Genomic DNA, 12528 nt, shown 5'->3' with positions numbered 1-12528 from the left:
TGATAGCCCCTTAATCACAGCTTTAGCAGACATATAATCTGGATAGAATTTATCATAGAATCATAGAATTTACAGTGCAGAAGGAGGCCGTTCGGCCCATCAAGACTGCACAGGCCCTTGGAAAGAACCCACCTAATTAAACCCATGCCTCCACCCTATGCTCGTAAACCCAGTAACCCGAACTAACGTTTTGGATACTAAGGGGAAATTTAGCATGGCCAATCCACCTAACCTGCACATCTTTGGACTGTGGGAGGAAACGGGAGCACCCGGAGGAAACCCACGCACACACGGGGAGAAAGTACAAACTCTACACAAACAGTTAACAGAGAATTGAACCTGGGTCCCTGAAGCTGTGAGACAGCAGTGCTAACCACTGTGCCACCATGCCGCCTTATCCTAACCTTACCCCACGTTATTTTAAAAACATTATTGCAACAGACATACAATACAATATGTATATTTCCTATATTCATCACACTATAAAGTCTAAAACTTGCCTTCTTACCGTCAACCACACTGTCCATATCATCTGCCAACTCATTTTACCACGCCCCTAAACTTCAGACGAAACTATTACATCTGCAGCAAAGAACTCCTAAACCAAAAGGGACGCTGAGTTAGTTAAGACGCAGTCTTGTGTGAGCGCTGCTACTTTACCGCCACATTATACTGGGCAGTTTGAAGGTGTTTCTCAGGCAGGTAAGAACCTAGCTCCTTCTCTTCTGCTTTGTCATGGGAAATAACCAAATTACTCTTGTTTATTTTTAAAGATCCCGGCCAATTGAATACAAGGGTAATTTGGTTTTAAAGCTATTCGTACGAACCACACTTGCTGAAAGATCTTAATATTTACGCCTACAGAGTAAATCTTTCGGCGAGCGAGCTGGTAAAGCGCGAGTTCATTCGAGGGCACCGATCTTCGAGACTTCTGTAAGTCCCATTAAAAATATGCATGATTTTCATTCTTTGTACACCACTGATACCGAGTTCTGCTTTCGCCTTCCATTTCATTACTTCCGGAGATTACAGAAAACATATTTCAATTCCAGGTTTCACGAAAGGGTAATCCAAAAATAGGAGGGACCAGGCTCGAGAGCAATTCTAAGGGTGGGTGGATTTGAAATTCATGCCCAGAAATTCATGGAATGAGAATATATGCCCAGAAAGAGTTAGAAATTTTAAACAGACCCAGACTGACCCCCTCCCCCGCCCCCTCAACGGGACTGAATGAAGTAGATCGATAGAGCTGGGCTCGGAGCGGATTTGAACATAACTTCAGTATTCACGTGTGTGTTTTTATTTCCCCTCGAAACCTTTGGTATTCCTCTTGGTTCTCAACTGTATTCCTACAATGCGGATGGAGGCCGTTCGGCCCATCGCGTCAGCACTGACCCTCTGAAAGAGCACCCTACTCAGCACCCCCCCCCCCCCCCCCCCTATCCCCATAACCCAGGAACCCCACCAATCCTTTTGGACACTAAGGGGCAATTTAGCGTGGCCAATCCACCGAAGCTGCACAGCTCTGGACTGTGGGAAGAAACTGAAGCACCCGGAGGAAACCCAGGCAGACACAGGGAGAATGTGCAAATACCACCCAGACAGGCACCCATTCACATTTATGCTGATAACTCCTCGCTTATCCCCACGACCTTTTGTCTCTTGAGCTCTGCACTATCTCTAAACTGTCAGGCCACATGTCAGGCATTCAATTCTGAATAAGCAGACATTTCTTCCAATTAAATCTTTGGAAAACTAAAGCCATTGGGCAGGATTGTCCGTTCCGCTGCACTCATTTTCTGGTGCGGAGCGCCCCCGCCGGTAGCTAGATTCTCCGGCCTGGCACCCAGCCATGCCAAGACCCCGGCGGCACTGCCGACCTCCAACTCAGCAGGATTCACCTCTGGTCAATCAGGGAGGCAAAGGCCACGATATTGCCCCCTCCCCCCAACAGCACTTCCGGCAGATCTGAAACACAAAAAATCACCACCAAAGGGCACGGCAACATCCTCACCCCCGCTCTCTCTGACAGAGTCTCAAAAACCACTGCCCAGAAACCCCCCAACTTTGTGCACGCCCAAAACATATGAACGTGGTTCATCGGGCCCCTCCCACATACACCCTCCACTCCAGGAAAAACCCATTCATATGAGCCTGAGTCATATGGGCCCTATGCACCACCTTAAACTGTATAAGCTCATCCTAATACAGGATGAGGTCAAATTGATCCGGTGCATAATTTCACTCCAGGCCCCCCACCCAAGCTCAATCCCCGGTTCCTCCTCCCATTTCTGCCTTATCCCCTCTACTGGCGCCTTCTCCGTCTCCACGAACCACCCGTACATATCCCCCATCCTCCCTCCCCACCCCACAGCTCATTCTGAGTTAACAACTTATCCAACAGCGTACGCATTGGCAGTTGAGGAAATGAGGGCAGCACCTTACGTGCAAAATCTTGGGCCTGAAAATATCTGAATTCGCTCCCCCTTGGCAACTGAAACTTCTCCTGCAATTCCTCTAGCCTCGCGAACCTCCCCTCTATGAATAGGTCACTAACCTGCTCTATCCATTCCCTGTACCAACTCTTGTATATCGCATCCGCCCCTCTTGGTATGAACTTGTGGTTCCCACATATTGTGGCCAGTACCGACTTCCTGTACTTGTTGCCTTAACTGGTTCCATATTTTGAGAGATGACACAACGGCAGGACTGCTAGTGTGTCTATCCAGGGAAAACCGGTGTGGTGCCATCACCAGGGCCCTCAAGCTCGACCCTACACATGAGGCCTCCTCCACCTGCACACATTCTGACCCCCTCCACTCACCAGCATCTCACCTTCTCCACATTTGCCACTCAATAATAGTACAACAGGTTTGGGAGCGGCAACCTGCCGCCCTCTGCAAAAGGTCCTCCGAATCCTCGGCGCCTTACCTGCCAAACAATTTCCAAAATGAATTTATCCACCCTTTGCAAAAATGCCTTAGGAAGGAATATTGGAAGGGACTGAAAACAAATAAAAACCTCACCAAAACTTTCATCTTCACGACCTGTACTCTCCCTGCCAGCGACAGCAGCAGGGCATCCCACCTCTCCAAATCCTCTTTGACCCCCTCCACCAGACTGGCCAGGTTCCATTTATACATTGTGGCCCAGTCATAGACCAGTTGAATAACCAGACACCAAAACCTTGGGCGAAATTCTCCGTTATCGGCGGAAAGTCCGCCGATCGGCGCAAACAACGGCGCAAATCCGACTTGCGTCACGTCGGAAAAATGGGTCGATAGCCTCCGGCCCGAAATGGGCTAGCAGCGACGTAACGGGATCCGCGCTTGCGCAGTGGTTCACGCCGTGCAGCGTCATACGCGCTGCACGGCGTGACGGCTCATAAGGCCGCGCTGCTCCCCCCCACCCGACCGCAACACCCGACCGCAACACCCGACTGGATGGCTGGCCGTCGCTCAGCCCCGAGGTTCGAGTCACGCAATGTGGAGGCGCTCCTGGACGCGGTGGAGCAGAGGAGGGACGCCCTGTATCCCGGGCACGGCCGCAGAGTTGCCCCACGCCACAGCCGGCGTCTGTGGAGGGAAGTGGCAGAGGCCGTCACCGCTGTGGCCCTGACACCACGGACAGGCACCCAGTGCCACAAGAAGGTGAACGACCTCGTCAGAGCAGGCAGGGTGAGCCTCCCCCATATCCCCCCTCCCCATATCCCCCCCTCCCCCATATCCCCCATATCCCCCATCCCCCATATCCCCCCCTCCCCCATATCCCCCCTCCCCCATATACCCCCCTCCCCCATATCCCCCATATCCCCCCTCCCCCATATCCCCCTCCCCATATCCCCCCTCCCCATATCCCCCATATCCCCCCCTCCCCATATCCCCCCTCCCCCATATCCCCCCTCCCCATATCCCCCCTCCCCCATATCCCCCCTCCCCCATATCGCCCCCTCCCCCATATCCCCCCTCCCCATATCCCCCATATCCCCCTCCCCATATCCCCCCTCCCCATATCCCCCCTCCCCCATATCCCCCCTCCCCCATATACCCCCTCCCCATATCCCCCATATCCCCCCTCCCCCATATCCCCCTCCCCATATCCCCCTCCCCCATATCCCCCCTCCCCCATATCCCCCCTCCCCCATATCCCCCCTCCCCATATCCCCCACCCCATATCCCCCCTCCCGCATATCCCCCCTCCCCATATCCCCCCTCCCCATATCGCCCCCTCCCCCAGATCCCCCCTCCCCATATCCCCCATATCCCCCTCCCCATATCCCCCCTCCCCATATCCCCCCTCCCCCATATCCCCAATATCCCCCCTCCCCCATATCCCCCCTCCCCCATATACCCCCTCCCCATATCCCCAATATCCCCCCTCCCCATATCCCCCCCTCCCCCATATCCCCCCTCCCCATATCCCCCCTCCCCCATATCCCCCCTCCCACATATCCCCCATATCCCCCCTCCCCATATCCCCCCTCCCCCATATCCCCCCTCCCCCATATCCCCCATATCCCCCCTCCCCCATATCCCCCTCCCCATATCCCCCATATCCCCCTCCCCATATCCCCCCTCCCACATATCCCCCCTCCCCCATATCCCCCATATCCCCCCTCCCCATATCCCCCCTCCCCCATATCCCCCTCCCCCATATCCCCCTCTCCCCCATATCCCCCCTCCCCCATATCCCCCCTCTCCCATATCCCCCATATCCCCCATATCCCCCCTCCCCCATATCCCCCCTCCCCCATATCCCCCCTCCCCCATATCCCCCATATACCCCCTCCCCATATCCCCCCTCCCCCATATCCCCCTTCCCCATATCTCCCATATCCCCCCTCCCCCATATCCCCAAGTGAATCCAGCCCTAACCTTAACCTCTGCAATGCACGCGCAACCGATGGCGTGCATTCATATACCTGCCTAACACTGTTGCCTTTTACCCCTGCCCCCGCCCCCCACAGGAGAAGCGCGCACACAACAATAGGGAGCATGTGAGGACTGGAGGAGGGCCCGCTGATGAGAGACCACTGACCGTACACGAGGAAAGGGCCCTGGAACTGGCTGGCGGACCTGAGGACCGGGAGGTTGCTGATGCAGAGGTCGGGGGCGTACTAGCGAGTGAGCCACCGACAGCCCGTCCCCATATCCCCCCTCCCCATATCCCCCCTCCCCCATATACCCCCCTCCCCCATATCCCGCCTCCCCCATATCCCCCATATCCCCCCTCCCCCATATACCCCCTCCCCCATATTCCCCCTCCCCACATCCCCCCTCCCCCATATCTCCCATATCCCCCCTCCCCATATCCCCCTCCCCATATCCCCCCTCCCGCATATCCCCCCTCCCCCATATCCCCCCCTCCCCCATATCCCCCCTCCCACATATCCCCCATATCCCCCTCCCCCATATCCCCCATATCCCCCCTCCCCATATCCCCCCTCCCCATATCCCCCATATCCCCCCTCCCCATATCCCCCTCCCCATATCCCCCATATCCCCCTCCCCATATCCCCCCTCCCACATATCCCCCCTCCCCCATATCCCCCATATCCCCCCTCCCCATATCCCCCCTCCCCCATATCCCCCATATCCCCCCCTCCCCCATACCCCTCCTCCCCATATCCCCCCTCCCCCATATCCCCCATATCCCCCCTCCCCCATATCCCCCCTCCCCATAGCCCCCCTCCCCATATCCCCCCTCCCCCATATCCCCCATATACCCCCTCCCCATATCCCCCCTCCCCCATATCCCCCCTCCCCCATATCCCCCCTTCCCCCATATCCCCAAGTGAATCCAGCCCTAACCTTAACCTCTGCAATGCACGCGCAACCGATGGCGTGCATTCATATACCTGCCTAACACTGTTGCCTTTTACCCCTGCCCCCGACCCCCCACAGGAGAAGCGCGCACAGAACAATAGGGAGCATGTGAGGACTGGAGGAGGGCCCGCTGATGAGAGGCCACTGACCGTACACGAGGAAAGGGCCCTGGAACTGGCTGGCGGACCTGAGGACCGGGAGGTTGCTGATGCAGAGGTCGGGGGCGTACTAGCGAGTGAGCCACCGACAGCCCGTCCCCATATCCCCCCTCCCCTATATCCCCCTCCCCTGTATCACCTGATCACTGCCTGATGTCTAACCATGCATGCTTCATTGTGTATCGCAGGACCAAACGTCCAGGCACCCATCCCCGCAGATGCAGACCGCCCGCAGGATGCCCCTCAGAGACCACAGGAGACGGAGAGACCCGCACCCTCCAGCATGCGACGCCCGCAGGATGCCCCTCGGAGACCACGGGAGACGGAGAGACCCGCACCCTCCAGCATGCGACGCCCGCAGGATGCCCCTCGGAGACCACAGGAGACGGAGAGACCCGCACCCTCCAGCATGCGACGCCCGCAGGATGCCCCTCGGAGACCACAGGAGACGGAGAGACCCGCACCCTCCAGCATGCGACGCCCGCAGGATGCCCCTCGGAGACCACAGGAGACTGAGAGACCCGCACCCTCCAGCATGCGAAGCCCGCAGGATGCCCCTCGGAGACCACAGGAGACGGAGAGACCCGGACCCTCCAGCATGCGACGCCCGCAGGATGCCCCTCGGAGACCACGGGAGACGGAGAGACCCGCACCCTCCAGCATGCGACGCCCGCAGGATGCCCCTCGCACACCATGGGAGACGGAGAGACCTGGAGCAACAGGGAGACGACACCCCCGTCACGTGCGGGAGCGATCACCCAGCGATGAGGGGGGCAGCCACAGGCCCCCGTCACATCCGAGCCAGGACACCACTACCCAGGACACCACTACCCAGGACACCACTACCCAGGACACCACTACCCAGGACACCCCTACCCGGGACAGCACTACCCAGGACACCCCTACCCGGGACAGCACTACCCAGGAAGACGAAATACCGGACAGTGAGTCAGAGTGGATGGGTGGAGACGAACCCCCACCCCAAAGTGCCATGGACTCAGAGTGGGACGAAGAGCACGACACAACGCCACTGCTGTCACCAACACCCTCCACCATCGCAGAAACATTCACCACGGTTGGGCACTTTAGTGATGAGGCGTCTGGTACACTCACTGGTGCGCACAACACAGCCGTCCCGGTACAGCAGGTGGAGGTAGGAGCAGCAGAGGGACCGGGCGGTCGGAGGGCAGCCCAGCCCAAGCGAACATCTGCCGCCCAGATGGATCCCGGGTTCCTGCAGTTCCCACACCCACACATAGATCCGATGCAACCACCAACCCGGAGACGAGCGAAGAGGGTAACGGGCGGCTTGCGGCGGCTGCGGTCGCAGGTGGAGGAGTCCACCCGCGTCCAGGAGCTGGGAGTGGTGCCGGTCATGCGTGCCACCCAGGCTGACACCGCACGGGTGGCGTCCGCGGTGGAGGCAATGGGTGCGACGGTGTCAGACATGGGGAACGGTTTGCGAGGCCGGGGGCCTTCCGTGCAGGCGGCGTCTGTGGCCCAGGAAATGGCTGCCCTCTCACAGCAGGCCATGGCCCAGTCTCTGCAGGCCATCGCTGAGGGCATCGGCGCCAGTGGCCATGTGCGAGCTGGCGTCGCACTGTCACAGACAGGGTTTGCCAACACCCTGGGCTCCATGGCTGCAAACCTGCAGACCCCTGTCGATACCAGCACGGGCCTCCAGGACTGGCAGCGCTAGATGTCGGGGGGGCGTCGGATGGCCAGTCCGTTCGCATCCCCCACCCATGTAGAGGCCTGGGGGCCATCGGGCACCCCGAGGGAGGAGGAGGTGGTGTGGTCCGTCCCGGCTCCCTCTGTAGGGGAGGTCCTGGTACACCGCGACACCTCGGACTCCCCCCCTTCCGTCCCAGGTGCATCGGGTGGGCAACGGGCAGGACAGGCTGGCAGCTCGCCATCCCAGTCGCCCGGGCCTCAGCCTGGCCCATCTAGGCCAGGACGCCCCAGGAAACGGCCGCCAAAGGGATCCAGTGTCAGAGGGCAGGAATCACAGGAGTCCACCTCCAGTTCTGCTGTACCGTCTGGGGAACCACGTAGATGTCGTCAAAGGGCCCGTAAGGCCAAACAATTAGACACTGAGTAAGTTGGCACGGGTGCAGGGCACAGATGAGTTTTAGGGGCTAGGGCACGTGCATGAACTCCTTTGGTTATTAAAGTCAATGTTACACCTACAGAAGCTGCCTTTGTGCTCTGTCCAAAGTGTGCGGGGGTGTCATGTACGTTGAGCGCAAGTGTGTGTGTGAGGGGTGGTCTTACCTCAGCCCCAGGTGAGTCTGCCCCCTTCCCCCTGGGCCGCCATCAACATCCCCCGTGCAGAGGACGGGACCGTGCGCTGCAGTGTCACAGCCGCATGCAGGGATGGTCCGGGTGGATGGTGGTACTGTGGCCATGGGTCAGACATAGTCCAACGATGTAGAGCCAGGAGCTCATCGCAGGGCGGGTTGTCATCATCCTCCATGGCCTGCGATAGACACGCGTCCACCCGCAACTGTGTGAGCCCGGCCCGTTGTGCCGCAGGTGGATCGGCAATGGGGGGTGGGGGGGGGGGTTTGCATGCGGGTGGGGTGGGTGGGGTTGGGGAGGGGGGTGAGGGTGCTGGGTGGGTAGATGGGTGGGGGGTGTGGGTGGTCGGTGTTGCCATGGTGTTCGGTCTGTGGCCATACTACCCGATTCCCACGCCCATCTAGTCAGTGAAGCGGGCGTCTATCAGTCTGTCCCGTGCCCGCTGGGCCAGCCGGTAACGGTGGACAGCCACCCGCCTGTGTCTACCCCGTCTGCCCTGACCATTGCCCCCATCCCCCTCACCTGGGGAGGACTGGGTCTCTTCCTGCTGCTCCTCCACTCCGCCCTCCTCTGCCTGCGGCACATCGCCCCTCTGCTGGGCTATGTTGTGCAGGACGCAGCACACCACAATGATGCGGCCGACCCTATTTGACCGATACTGGAGGGCGCCCCCAGAAAAGTCCAGGCACCTGAAACGCGTCTTCAGCACGCCAAAGCACCTCTCGATCACTCCCCTTGTCGCTACATGGGCATCATTGTAGCGGTTCTCCGCCTCATTGCGTGGCCTCCGTATAGGCGTCATCAGCCACGATCGCAATGGGTAGCCCCTGTCGCCCAGCAACCAGCCCCTCAGCCGGGGATGGCGTCCCTCGTACATGCCGGGGATGGATGACCGCGACAACACGAATGAGTCGTGTACACTGCCTGGGTGACGGGCGCAGACGTGCAGGATCATCATGCGGTGGTTGCAGACCACCTGTACATTCATCGAATAGGTCCCCTTCCTATTAGTGAACACGGCCCTGTTATCTGCAGGTGGCCGCACGGCGACGTGCATCCCATCGATCGCGCCCTGGAACATGGGGAACCCGGCAACGGCAGAGAAGCCCACGGCCCGGGCATCTTGGCTGGCCCGGTCCACGGGGAAGCGGATGTAGCGGTGCGCCATGGCATATAGGGCATCTGTCACTGCCCGGATGCACCGATGCACCGATGTCTGCGATATGCCGGACAGGTCCCCACTCGGTGCCTGGAATGAGCCCGTTGCATAAAAGTTCAGGGCCACCGTAACCTTGACGGACACGGGGAGAGGGTGTCCCCCGCCAGTGCCACGCGATGACAGGTGTGCCAGCAGGTGGCAGATGTGTGCCACGGTTTCCCGGCTCATCCGGAGTCTCCTCCTGCATTCCGGTCCGTGAGGTCCTGGTATGACTGCCGGGGCCGGTACACACGGGGCGCCCTCGGGTGCCTCCGTTGCCGTGGGGCCGCGACGTCCTCCTCCCCCTCCTCGTCCTGTCGGTCAGGTGTCCCTCCAGCCTGGGCGGCTGCCGCCTGCCCCTCTGCGACAGCCTGCGCCGCCTCTCTGGCACGCTCCTCCTCCTCCTCCTCCTCCTCCTCATCCAGGGCAACATAGACATGAGCGGCTGCCACCACGGCGGCCAACATCGCTGGATGATCTGAAAACATGACGGCCTGGTGGGGGGGAGGGGAACGACGACATGTCATCATTGCCCATATCCCCTCCTCCCCCCAGCCAGGTGGCATGTACTGCATGGGTCCAACTGTTGGAGGCTGGCACCTGGCCAGGTGGACCAACTCACTTGCCCTCCCATCCCCCTCCTCGGCACGGACCCCCCCCCCCAACCTCCACCCCAGCATGGACCCCCCCCCAACCCCCAACCTCCACCCCGGCACGGCACGGACCCCCCCCACCCTCCACCCCAGCACGGACCCCCCCCCCAACCTCCACCCCAGCACGGACCCCCCCCAACCTCCACACCAGCACGGCACGGACCCCCCCCCCAACCTCCACCCCGGCACGGCACGGACCCCCCCCAACCTCCACCCCAGCACGGACCCCCCCCCCAACCTCCACCCCAGCATGGACCCCCCCCCCAACCTCCACCCCGGCACGGCACGGACCCCCCCCCAACCTCCACCCCAGCACGGACCCCCCCCCAACCTCCACCCCGGCACGGACCCCCCCCAACCTCCACCCCAGCACGGACCCCCCCCAACCCCCAACCTCCACCCCGGCACGGCACGGACCCCCCCCCCAACCTCCACCCCAGCACGGACGCCCCCCCCCAACCTCCACCCCATCACGGACCCCCCCCCCAACCTCCACCCCAGCATGGACCCCCCCCCCAACCTCCAACCCGGCACGGCACAGACCCCCCCCCAACCTCCACCCCAGCACGGACCCCCCCCCAACCTCCACCCCAGCACGGACCCCCCCCCAACCTCCACCCCAGCACCGACCCCCCCCCCAACCTCCACCCCAGCACGGACCCCCCCTCAACCTCCACCCCAGCACGGACCCCCCCCCAACCTCCACCCGGCACGGCACGGAACTCCCCCAACCTCCACTCCAGCACGGACCCCCCCGCAACCTCCACCTCGGCACGGACCCCCCCCAACCTCCACCCCAGCACGGACCCCCCCCAACCCCCAACCTCCACCCCGGCACGGCACTGACCCCCCCCCAACCTCCACCCCAGCACGGACCCCCCCCCCCAACCTCCACCCCAGCACGGACCCCCCCCCCCTGAAAGAATCTTTAATTTAAGGGAATCTTAACCTGTCGAACTACGCCAAGTTTGGGGGAAACTTAGTTGATGAATCAAGTACTGGCGCAATACGACAAGTTGTAAGATTTGTAATATTTGTAGACTGTGTTAAGTTGTTCGATTCCTTGTATTATTCGACTGTGTATAGTTGAAGGAATTTATATCATCTCTGCTATTCGGTTATCAGTAGCACTTTGCGAATACTGGAACTCAGCAGAAATTTGCAGTATAAACTCCTCAGGTGCAAAAAAGAATTGTTTTATTTGTAGTCGCTTGATTACAATTTGAAAGTCATTTAAAAGGCAATTCGTAGACAATTCGAAGCTTTCAGAGAATTACAGACATTATCTTTCTTTGCTAAGGCAGACAGCTCGAAAGTAACTTTTAAAAGGTCAAAGTCTGGCAATGAAACATGAAGAGAGAGAGAAAGCTAATCTTCAGCTAAACTCAAACTCAAAGTCAAAAGTGGACTAACATCACTGACACAGACTGGTAGACTGACAGAACCCCCAAACCTAACCTAAAATGGAGACTATAAAGGACAAAACTGACTAAACTAACAGAAAAGACAACACAAAGACATCTCCTCAACACACACACCCCCAAAGACAATACACTACAGACAACACACTTTCAAAGACAATAAAACCACAGACAACACACTAAAAACTAAACTTAACCTACAAAGACAATACTCACAAAGACAACAAAAACCCCAAAATGGCGGGGAGAAACTTTTTAGTTATACACTTTCATATCTGTCTTAAGTCATCTAATTACACCCCAATATAATCCTAATTGGTTTGGGTTAGACTCAAACACATTTGATTTGATGGCAAGCCGTCCATCTTCAATGTGCAACATCAGCTTTTCTGACCCAGCTGTTATCTGCATTGTGAACAATGGTGCCTTCATGTTGCTGTGTATTCAATCCCTTGACCTTGACAATTAGCACAAGACAGTGTCAAATTATCTTGCAACTGTGCTTTTTTTAATGTCACACTGTCTTTGAAAATATGCATTTGCCAGAACAACGGACTTCAGTATAAGTGAATTATGCTGTATAAATGGGTATTAAAAACTGGGGCTCAACATTTATGCTTAAACAGCTATCTTTTACCTATACTAGTTGTATTCGAAATACCTGGCTTCTACAGTCGGCCCTTTGATAAATCGAAAAATTGAGATATATCAGAAAAGATTAAAATACATCATTAATGCGATAGGATAGGTAAAAGCGCAAAGAATCATTGCAGTTTTAAACAATAAAATGGAATCAACATTGCAACAGGCATTTCAAAATAATTATTATAATTAATAAATTAATCAAATTTGATCACATTGGTAATTAATAATAACTTCATGTAAAATTATTATACAATAAAAGTTGAACATATGATCTAGTAATAAATGGTAAAATGATTATCAAAATGGACATCCTCTGGATTATACACA

At 57.7% G+C, this 12528-nt stretch overlaps 1 protein-coding gene across 1 annotated transcript in view; it reads left to right on the top strand.

Annotated features, from left to right (window-relative positions):
• The first annotated feature begins 581 nt into the window (after nt 1-581).
• Nucleotides 582-12528, top strand: part of LOC140428141 (cysteinyl leukotriene receptor 1-like) — a 58106-nt gene continuing 46159 nt past the window's right edge. The window contains exons 1-2 of the mRNA XM_072514253.1: nt 582-702; nt 865-933. The gene's annotated coding sequence lies outside the window, so the exon portion shown is untranslated. The remainder of the gene's footprint in view (nt 703-864; nt 934-12528) is intronic.

This window comes from Scyliorhinus torazame, chromosome 8, assembly GCF_047496885.1.
Source record: "Scyliorhinus torazame isolate Kashiwa2021f chromosome 8, sScyTor2.1, whole genome shotgun sequence".
NCBI classification, from domain to species: Eukaryota; Metazoa; Chordata; class Chondrichthyes; order Carcharhiniformes; family Scyliorhinidae; genus Scyliorhinus; species Scyliorhinus torazame.
Note: the sequence above shows the minus strand (reverse complement) of the source record. Positions and strands in the feature narration are given on the sequence as shown.